The following is a 10,467-nucleotide window of genomic DNA, read 5'->3' as shown; positions in this document are numbered from 1 at the left end:
CTGCAGGAAAAGAACAGTAGAGAAAAATAGAGAAGGTTACAGTTGTGTCAGCAAAACTGAATACTAAATTTCCAAAACTTGTTCACTATGGCCATTTACACAGGACTGACTCCTCGCATATAACATGAAGCTATCCTTGCAAGGGACTTTTGTCATAACATGGATATAGACAAAAACAAACTTATCTACTTGATCACTAGCAGAGTTTTGTTTCAGCATAAAGATTGAAAGAATGCGGATCTATTCACTGGGAACAAGGGAATGTTTTGATCAGTGGGTTGGTTTTATTAACAATAACAGTTTAAAAATTATATTTCATTATAAGTAATTTATATTATTATATATCATAATATACAATAATATAAATAATATTTAATAATCTGTATTATTAATGTATTGTAGTATATATTATTATTTATATTATATAATAGATTAGATTAGATTAGATTAGATTAGATTAGATTACAATATATTTGCTGTTGTTGTTACCATTATTAGTAGTGGTGGTGGTTGTTGGTTTGCTCCTTTTCTTCTTTTTAAGTGAAAATGCATCAGGAAAAAGCAAAGCTATGGAAAGACACAAAACAAGGGTCTGGTGAATGTTCTGCTTTCTTCCACCCATGATAAACAGGCAAGTTTACTGTGCAGGGCTTTGCTGAGTGAGAACCAAACAGCTTTGGAGTCTTGTGTGTAGTTCAGTGGTTCATCCAGGCTGTGGTAATCTGTACAGGCTCATGTTGCCTTGTCAAGTTTGGGATTTGTACTTCACACCAGTGCTGCACCGAGACTCTTTGGAAACTCTGCCTATACAAATAATTCAGAGCAACAGTCCCTGTCCCTGGTTCTAGATCCTCTGGGAGGACTTTGGGAACATTCTTGCTGATGTCTGTGGGAGCAGGATCACGTCCTGTGACCTTACCAAGTTTCCTATGCTTCTCATTCTCCCCTCATTTAAAAGCCACTTATGAGATTTAACTCAAACTTTCCAAATAATTTCGCTTTTAAATATAACCAAGCCTGGGAAAATTTCTTTTTACAATGGGAAATTTGGAAGTTTTATCTCTGCAGAAAAAAATACTGAAACAAGACGGTATAATGCAAGCTATTATAAACCTTCATTCTTGTGTTTCTGTTAGCAACAGAATGACAAAAAACAAAGCAAATGAATTATTGGAAAGAGATACTTCCAGATACGAAGCGAGACATTAAAATGAAGTAATTTCTATTTTTCAGGGTTGGGATTTGTGAAGCAAGAATATATATTTGTTAGACTGGTGGGAAAAGATTTTGACTGGCTGTGATGAAATGTGTGCACAGCACACAGGTACCTAGGAACAGAAGGAATATGAAAGGTTTTTTCCATTGCAATGCATCTTGCTTGAATAGGCAGCTGGCAGCACGCTGCTCAATTTCTAGGGCCATTGGTTGGGCAAAAGGTAAAATGAAAGCCTCTTTTTTGATCTCCAAACACTAAGATGTTCATGTTCTTAGGGCACAAAACTTTGACTAACATAAATAGCCTTAGAGATAACAGTCAGTGTTTCATCTCCACCTGGGGAAATTCAATGCTTATTTGAAGAGTTTTTTTTTCATTTTCGTTTGTTCTACTTTCAGGAGAAGGACCCAATTCTGCTGTGGCACTTATTTAATATAACTGTTTTTAAGTGACTTCTTGCAGTTTTCATGTTTGTTTGAGATTTTAAAATGTTAAAGAAAACAGTGTAGAGCTTTTTATTCTCTTTGTCAGCATGAGAAAAAAAATCATTAGATTTAGAATTCTAAATGAGAAGATACATCAAGGAGAAAATAGGCCACTAGTCTAAAGAAAAAGGATGTGATACTTACACTCTTGGAAGGACTGGAAAAAAATAAAAACATTCCTCATACACAAACCCTTTAAGGCATTATGAATAGATCTTTAAAAATTCATTTAATTGAATTCAGACTTTCGAATTCCAGCCTGAGGTGACTTGGATTTCTTTGTTAAGTACATTTAAACAAAACTCTTTTTATGTTCTCCTAAAGTAACAAGAATGAGGAAAAAAAATTAGAAATGTGAAATTGCAAATTCCTTTGACCCTAAAGGTCTTCAAATCTGTTTTTAAAGAAAATCTATCTATTAGTCTTCTCCAAAATTGCAGATTGAGAAAATGAAGGAGCTACAAGAACAGTGGCTTTGTACAAATGGATGACATTTTCATCATTACTTTTTTTCTTGTTGACTTGGACTTTCTTTTCCTGCAGAATCAAGTAGAACGAAAGGAACTGAAGCTGTTCTTCTGGTCTCTTGAGCTCTCTTTCCCTGGGTTCTCACCGTGCCTAGAGGGAATTTTGCACACTGGCTGCCAAGTCCTGGGGCCCCCAGGCAGTGAGGGTACCCCCTCCTGCTCCACGCAGCTCTGGTGGGATGGGGAGTGGGGTGACAATCACAAACTCCTGCACTCTCATTTCCAAGCCACCAACGCAGGCACTGAGCTCTGCTCCATCTGTCCCATCAAAGCTGCAAGCCTTCCCCTCTCCAAATCACCAGCAGAACACTTGGACGTGCTGCAGCAATATGTGAACAGCAAATTCTCCAAAGGACTCCAAGGGTCTGTTCATCATCTCAACGTGATTGCTGCGGTCTAATCTCAGCCTGCATTCTTCTGTCCAGGAGGAAAACTTTATGATGGGATATCCTGACCAGAGAAGTTATGTCACCTAATTTTGAATGTCAAAAATAAATTGTTGCTCCAGTCCTGTACTTCATCACAATGTCATAGCCAAAATCCAGAGCTCAGAGACAAAGAAAAGAGACATGGTACCTGAAGAAGGTAATTTCTCTCAAATCTTGCTCTGCCTGCATCTCTCCATTAGCTACTGGATCATACACATCTGATGGGCAGACCCAAAACAGACCTGATCTGGCTCAGCATGAGAAGCCAGTGGTTCGAGGGTCTCCACAAAGCTTATGCCCAGAGGGAGCTGGAAATCTAGCAGCAATTAGTCTTCTGCTTCAAATCAAGAAGGAATGGTGACTTTGATGGGATTACAGCTGGATTCAATTAAAATGTTTTCTAAATCTGGTATTGTCCCTCCTTTTGCTACATACCAAGATGTCCACTGAATACCACTAGCCCTGGATCCCTTCTGGACACTTTCCTCAGCTGAAGCCAAGGCCTGGCAGTAGAAATGCAAGAGAATTTGTTTAATTATCTTTGCCAGTATATTGCAACACATTACCCTAACTGACAACATTAAAAAAAAAAATATTATAATTCATAGTGATATCTCACAGAATTTTTCCTTTGATTTCAATTAATGGATATTATTAGTTCAATTGGTTGTTGTTATTACAGGACTTTTTGTTATTTGCTGAAAGTATTTGACTTGAAATTCTAGAATATTGCTTTGGGGTTTTTTATCAGTCCTTTTTATACTAGTTCTTAAAAGCTTTCAAAGAATTTTGCTTTTTAGATTACTCAAAAAAATTTACTTTCTCCTACCAGATGTATGAAAAAAAGCTTCTTATGTAGTCCTTCTTCTGTGTTTAACTGTATTATTTTTATTTATCTTCTTAAGACTAAAATAAAGAGTATTTTTAAAATATATATTAAAATAAGTGTCTACTTGCATGGCGGTAGAACTTAAAGCCAAACAATATTTAGCAACCAAAACTCTTTTTGCTGCTATTTTGTATGTGTCAGTTACAAATTCTTGATGAAAGAGCATAAGAAACTAGAAATAGAGACAGTGAGAGTCTTTCTGGCATCTCATCCCCAGAGTTTGTGTTACAGCTTTCTGTGGGAATATATACAGAGAGATGAACAAATCTGTGCTCCATTCTGTCACCATCCATTGGGAAACCTCTGCAGTAATTTAAGAGCCTGAGAGGTTCAGAAGACTGGAAGGAAATCTTTGGAGGGATTTGGATGCGCAGCGAAGCTATTTTATCATACCAAGAAATGCACGCTGCTTTATATTTGATGTCTTGAATATTAAAGATACACACATTACAGGCAGTTTGTTCATAGTGTGATAGTGTGACCACACACACACACACATTTTTCCTGCTTGAGCAGAAGACCTTTTTTTATATTAAAGATGTGTTTTATGTGGATTACTTTCCCTTAATCATAAAGTTCAACCAGAAGTCGAAATGTTTTAAAATATGACAAGTTTCAAAAGTATTAATGAAGAAACGGAGCCAAAAAAAAATGAAAAGTAGTAATTATTTAAGCCACACATTGCACAAAATTTCTAAGCTAAACTATAACAAAAAAGAACTAATTCAAAATAAAGAAATTGCTGGTCTTAAGGTGAAAGTTAATACAAAAAGATTACTGTGATATTACTTCAATATATAATAACCAATCCATATTTATGGGTGAACTAATTTAGACACTGAAAGAAGATGTCTGATAATAAATTTAAAATAGAAAAATAGATCAGAGAAAGTGTCTGTGAAAATATTTCTGAATTATTAACTAATTTTAGATTGCCCCAAAATGCCTCTTATTTTGTAAGTATTGTTGTTTGTTGTTGCTGTTGCTTCTTTTTTCCTTTAGTGCTTTCCAGTCAATTTGTCTTAAACCCATACATGAAGACTTCTGAGAGGAAGTGTTATTGGTCCATTTTAGAATTAGATGAATAAAGCCATGGAGCTGCCATTTTGGGGACCCTAGAAGACTAGCAGTTATTTCTCCCTAAATGCTGATGGTCATTTAGGTCTCCCACTCCTTTATGAGCCACCTGTGGAGGAGCAGCATTCCCATCATGTGCACAAACCCTACACACACAAGTAACTGTGAGAAAGCAGCATCTGCCAGCTCCAAATGGTTTGCAAGTGTGAGGATGTTATTTGTCTGGGTAAGTGCAATTGAGGGAGTGCAGGTGCACTTTATGTTTACTTATATTCATGCAGTACATTTGCACAACACCAGGGACCCTGTCTCATTACACTAGTGAAGTTATTACATTTGAGAACAGTTGTTGAACAAAGTGTGTGACCTAAGACCAGATGTACGGACAAATGTAAATACCCAGGTCCTCCAAGACATCTCTGAGCTGCTGCCTAACACAGAGATTTCTCATTCCTGTTTGTTTTAAAGTCCTCAGAAGTGAAGCTCTGAAATATCTCTAAATGCTGGTTCAGGTCATGTGAGCTGCTGAACACACGAGCAGAACCAGCACATTCCTCCCCAACCCAGAGAACTGGCTCGGGGCAGGACTCCCATCTGGGGCACCTCACCCAAGCTTTCCCATTTCTCATCAAGAGTCAGGCTCAAACCCTGGCTACATTCAGGCAAGGTGGGATGCTGGATCTGGGCCTGGGTACTTTTGTATTCCTGGACAAGGGTACAAGGTGAGAAGAGCTGTCCTCTTTTCTCTCATTTCACCCATGAGAAGAGATGGCATTCAGACAATTCCCTTCCATGAGCTACATGTGCTAAATAGGATGTGAGCTCCTTCTTAGCCACACATCTGAGCTGCTGGCAGATAAAATTAAGTCCACATTTACCCACTCAGTGTTTCTACCAGCAAAGGGCAGTTGCAAACGGGGTGTGGGTTTGTAACTCTCATTTATTCCTTACACATTTTACAGACAATTGGATGCCTAATTCAGGAAGCTAGAAGCACACGAATAAGGTTAAACAAATTAACTTATGGGGCCCTACCTACAGATCATTTGCTGCTTTCTTGGTGTTCTAGAAGTATCAGAATTAGCCTGTCAGAACTGATTTTAGGGCAGGAGCTCTGGAGTTCAACTACAACACCTGCCTGTAATCACAGCACTTTGCTGTGCTCATCATGCACTCATTACTAGAGCCAAAAAGTCTGCACTTGACAAGGCCCATCAGCTGGCCCTGTTAAGCCAAGATCCCTGCAGAAGACCTGCTCAGAGTGATGTCAAGTAGTGGCCTCAGACAGAACCACAATATTCTGAGTTCTTTAATTCCTACCCCATAAAACATCATTTTTCAAGAGAACTGCATGTCCAAGATAGCTCTCAGCCTTCTGAAAAAAGGTCTTAATGAGAAAACCAAGAGTCCCTTCAGTGGAATTACATTTGAAAATGGAAGCACAGCAAGGCAATTTGCCTCAGTAACTAATTTCTGATGTCTGTAACTAGAAGCATCAATACTTCAGCAGCCACTGCTTTAGATAATTGGAAATTAGGATGATTCTTTCACAGAAATTGGTGTAAAGGCTGACTCAGCCTGGATTTCCACACTGTGGGTTCCTTTTTAGTGTCAAAATGAAAAGACTTGTGGAAGGATTTTCTACCCATGAATCAGAGGAAATAATTCATTATTGCGTTCAACACAGAAAAAAAATCTATTGCAAAAGAGGTAGGAGACTGTGTTTAATCTGAGCAAAGGTTGCTCAAAGTTTGTTTAAAAAAGAGGAGCTTAAAATGTTCTGGCCCTTTCAACCATTAAAAATTCATTAGTGTTGCCAAGGTAGCCTGAAAACTTCAGGGTGCACAGTGTCTTAATTTGGTTATGTCTGCACACTTTTGGCAAGCTATGTTATCTCTTAGCAACCTGCTCTGTTATCATTTATTATCATTTCACAAAGTGGAAAGCACTGCATACACTGGCAATGTCTGAAGAAGTGTGAGTGATACTTTTCAGAGGATATATGAACTTTTCCATCAGATTTTAGTACATGGAAGCTCAAATCTTTATGCTTCCCTAGGACTTTGATAAAGAGGCTGAGAAAGCTTGTAAACCACAGACTATTTCCTTCTTAAAAAGAACTCCCTTAGCAGAATAAATCATTATTATTAATATGCAGGTAATCAGCAGCATAGCCTCCAAGGAAACCACAATGTCAGACAATACTTTCAAGGTAGTTTAAAACTGACACACTTACAGCTCTTACCTTTTTGAGGCAGTAGAGCAGAACTGCAGACATGGCTAGGTAGCAGTTTCTCTTCTTAGAAGTATTTAGGGCTGCAATAGAGGAAGTTTTTCTTCTTTGTGCAGCTTTCTTCCTGCAGTTTGTGGCTGTGACAATGCCAGCAAATCTCCTGCACAGAGGGAGGCCTGGAGAAGCTGGGTCCAGAGTGTTCCCACTCACCTAAATCCAAGGCTGTGCTCCTGGGTATTTCAGTGAACTCTCAAAGCAGCCTCAACAAAGAGTGATGGGAACCATCAGTACCGTTCCCTCTGTTCTCCTTTTCCACTGCTTTATTATTCACCTCTACTTTACACCATGATTTTCAGATTTGCAGTTTAGCCTGGGGGACTCTGTTTTGCTGCCTTGCAAGTTAATGAAATTTTGCACATTGGCAGTTTTCCTCTTTGGGCCACTGAGACCTGTAATACACAAACACAGATTTACCCGGGGGGAGGAAGCAGCCAGAGGTCAGTGTCCTCCACACTCACTCTCCTTGCAGCACCATCTGCTTCAAGTCCCATCACAAGCAGAGGGCTGTGCAGATTAATAGTCGCTTTTGGCAATAATGAAGGGACCCCACTCTAGCACAGGTGTCCCCGTACATACTGAGGAGCTAGAGCAAAGCATACCCCTCCAACATGAATCTGCATGGTCAGGTTTAGGATCAGGGATCTTTTCTTATCATCCCAATTGCTCCCTGAATTTTGTTTTGCTGGCATTTCACAGAAGACACCTTGATTATCATTGGCATTTCAAATGCAAAACAAACGGTGTTGCAAAATAGTCAAGAATAAATCACTCTCCACATACAAATGACATAAAATTGAACAAGTCAGCTGAATATTAATTTGTACTAAAAAGAATTTTCTACTCTTTCTTTTATGAGTATTATCTGCATGACTATCTGTAGATACATACGTAAATATTAAATGATTTCTCATTTCTTTATACAGCATTATCTTTTCTATCTGAAATGAAGTCACTGTGTTTTCCCTTCATAATTTCCCCTTTCTTTTGTGTTCAAGAGCGATATGAGAGCATCTAAGAGATTTTGCTTAATTGTAGGTTTCACTCCAGCAATTTTTCAATCTGTCTGCCTCCATTTTAATATTTATAAAACATTAGCCATGGTAGACTGTAGATTCAGTTCATGCATTTTTGGACCCTACATATTTCAAATTAAGGAAAACAATAAACAAAAATAGTATTCCTTCAACAGTTTCTTTTTTGAAACTATGATTTTGCTAGCTGTCACAAAAGCAATACTCCCACAGAAGCTGAAGTAGGAGAAATAAGACATAATATTCCACCAAGCACAACCCAAGGGCAGTGGATGTCACCACTGCCAAGCAGAGCAGATACTCTTTGCAGAGAAATGCAGGTGCTGCAGGACCCTGATATTGTGGTGATGAGAGCAGACGTTGCTGTAGTAATGCTGATAAAATATACTGAGAACATCAGGAATTTTTTTTTTTTTCATTCATACAGGATGACCTCCAGAACATCAGTGCAATGTTTTAAAGCTCACTGAAAAGCTCTGATATCACTGACCATTGCATCAAGCTGAGGACTGGTCATTCTCAGTGAATGGGCTATTGCAGAAAAATTTCAGTCCAACCTGGCTGATGGCTCCCATGTGGTTCTGTGTAAGTTATCTCCAGTGGCTCCTGGCTGCCAGGACCTGGTCTCAGAAGCAGTCCTGTCTTCATGCACTGCTGTCTGTACTGTCCTCCTGAATCACAGCTTTCTAGACCATTTTGGCAATGCTCCTTAGCATGTAATTATTTTCCCAAAACTAAAAAAGGAGATGAGTAAATCCTAATGAATTTCAGCACTAGAACCCTGTATTTTTCTGGTCTTCCTCCTAAATCATAAGAAGGAAAAAATTCTTTATGATAAGAGATGTTAGGTTGCCCAGATGGTACATGCCCCATCCATGGAAATATTGCAGGTCAGGATGGACAGGGCTGTGAGAAATCTGATCTGGCTGAAGAAGCTCCTGTTCACTGCAGGGGAGTTGGACTGGATGGCCTTTCAAGGTTCCTTCCAACTCAAAGTATTCTATGATTGTCTGGCATGCTCCTTTGGGTGTCCCAAAGGCTACATCCACTGGTCTAAATGAACACGCATTCCATGTGCACTGCAGCATTTCATTAATCCAGCAGGGATGGAGGACGGGCCAAGCTCCATGTGGGAGTTATAAAGTTATGCTCAAAGGAATATGGCAAGATTCAGATTTACAGCAATGTTCTCAGTGTTCTTCAAGCTTTGCAAAAGCAGGATTCACTGTTTTATTTTGTGAGGAGATGCTGAACAAAACTGGGTTTTATCTCTGATTTTATATTGAAGCATCATTATTACATCTCTACAAAACAGTTCTCATTAAGTAAAAGAGTGAACGGACAGATGTCCTAATAATAGCTTGATTTGAAGTGCAAAGTGGGTTGAAGTACTCAGCATGCCATCTTCTAATCAGGAATGAAGGTTTTAATGCAAGGCTTCCTGACAATCACAATTTTGTAATGCTTACATAAATGGCTCTGTAGATGTGTGTATGTTTTTTTTAATTTACTGCGTGGGCAAAGGAATGTATTTCCTGGTGATGCAAAATAGGGTCTGACTACAAATGCAGCAAGGGCTCTCTGCCCCTGTTAAAGAATTTGGGTGATCATAGCAGAAAGCCCCCTCATTTACAGAAATATCTTGTAGTTTGGAGCACTCCAGGACTCCATCTGCCTGCACCCTGAAGTAACCTCCTTGCACCTTGAACTCTCAGGGACAGGTCATGTAAAAGGTCCCATTTCAAGTTACCTTTGTCTCTGTGTCCTCAGGAGACAGAGGCACAGACAGGATACACAGATTAGGCAGATGTTCTTCATCTCACTTACCTTCACACACAACCTTCTCTTCCCTGCCCCTCTCTAGATAATTGGAAGTTATCTAGAAAGTTATTGAAAGACCATAGCCAAATCAATAAATGATTTATGGTTCTTCCCTCAGCCACACTGTTGAGCTGCACTGACAGGCCTCTCAAACTTCTGAAAAATTAGAAAAAAGAAAAAAATTGCTCTCCATTACATTGTGTCAATGGAACAATGAGTAACAATAAGGAAAATAGGATAGATACTGCATCCCAAAGTATTTTCAAGCTCCATTTTTGATAGGTTGATCAAAGACCATTCCAGAAGTCCTGTCCATCTTAATTCACTAATATTCTAGAAGTCCTCTAGAAGGATGAAAGGAGCAAGATACATGTCAGATGGTCTTACCACTAAAGTAGATCAAGAAAAATCTGTGGCAGCTCCACAATACTTCTTCTGGTTAATGCTTAGTCAGGAGGAGAAGTCTGGCTGCAGGGTCTTTGATCCATGAATATATTTGCAGTAATTGGGGTCATGGCAATTCCTGTAGCTAATGCAATTTAAAAGGCCAAAGTCAGTAACCCCTGAGTAATTTGGGCTGTTACTGAGCAAATGACACGCTTTGGAGCAATGGCATCATGTCAATTACGTGAGGTGAAATCTAGAGGTGAATATTTGTAGGAACAAATAAGAGCTCAATCAAAACTTGGGATAAACCATT

The 10,467-nt window shown here is 38.9% G+C and overlaps 1 long non-coding RNA gene across 13 annotated transcripts in view; it reads right to left on the bottom strand.

The window, feature by feature from the left end:
• The window catches only part of LOC110468258 (uncharacterized), a 75,327-nt gene that overhangs the window by 42,734 nt on the left and 22,126 nt on the right, over window positions 1-10,467 (bottom strand). For 10 of the 13 annotated variants that reach the window (XR_014956326.1, XR_014956332.1, XR_014956335.1 and 7 more), the window contains 2 exons: window positions 6,868-10,296; window positions 490-567 (listed from right to left, as the gene is read on the bottom strand). This is a non-coding gene — a long non-coding RNA (uncharacterized LOC110468258). The remainder of the gene's footprint in view (window positions 1-489; window positions 568-6,867; window positions 10,297-10,467) is intronic. The other 3 variants (XR_014956328.1, XR_014956331.1, XR_014956327.1) reach the window with 2 other exon arrangements.

The sequence above is a fragment of the Lonchura striata genome, chromosome 6 (genome assembly GCF_050655825.1).
Source record: "Lonchura striata isolate lonStrDom1 chromosome 6, ASM5065582v1, whole genome shotgun sequence".
Classification (NCBI taxonomy): domain Eukaryota; kingdom Metazoa; phylum Chordata; class Aves; order Passeriformes; family Estrildidae; genus Lonchura; species Lonchura striata.
Note: the sequence above shows the minus strand (reverse complement) of the source record. Positions and strands in the feature narration are given on the sequence as shown.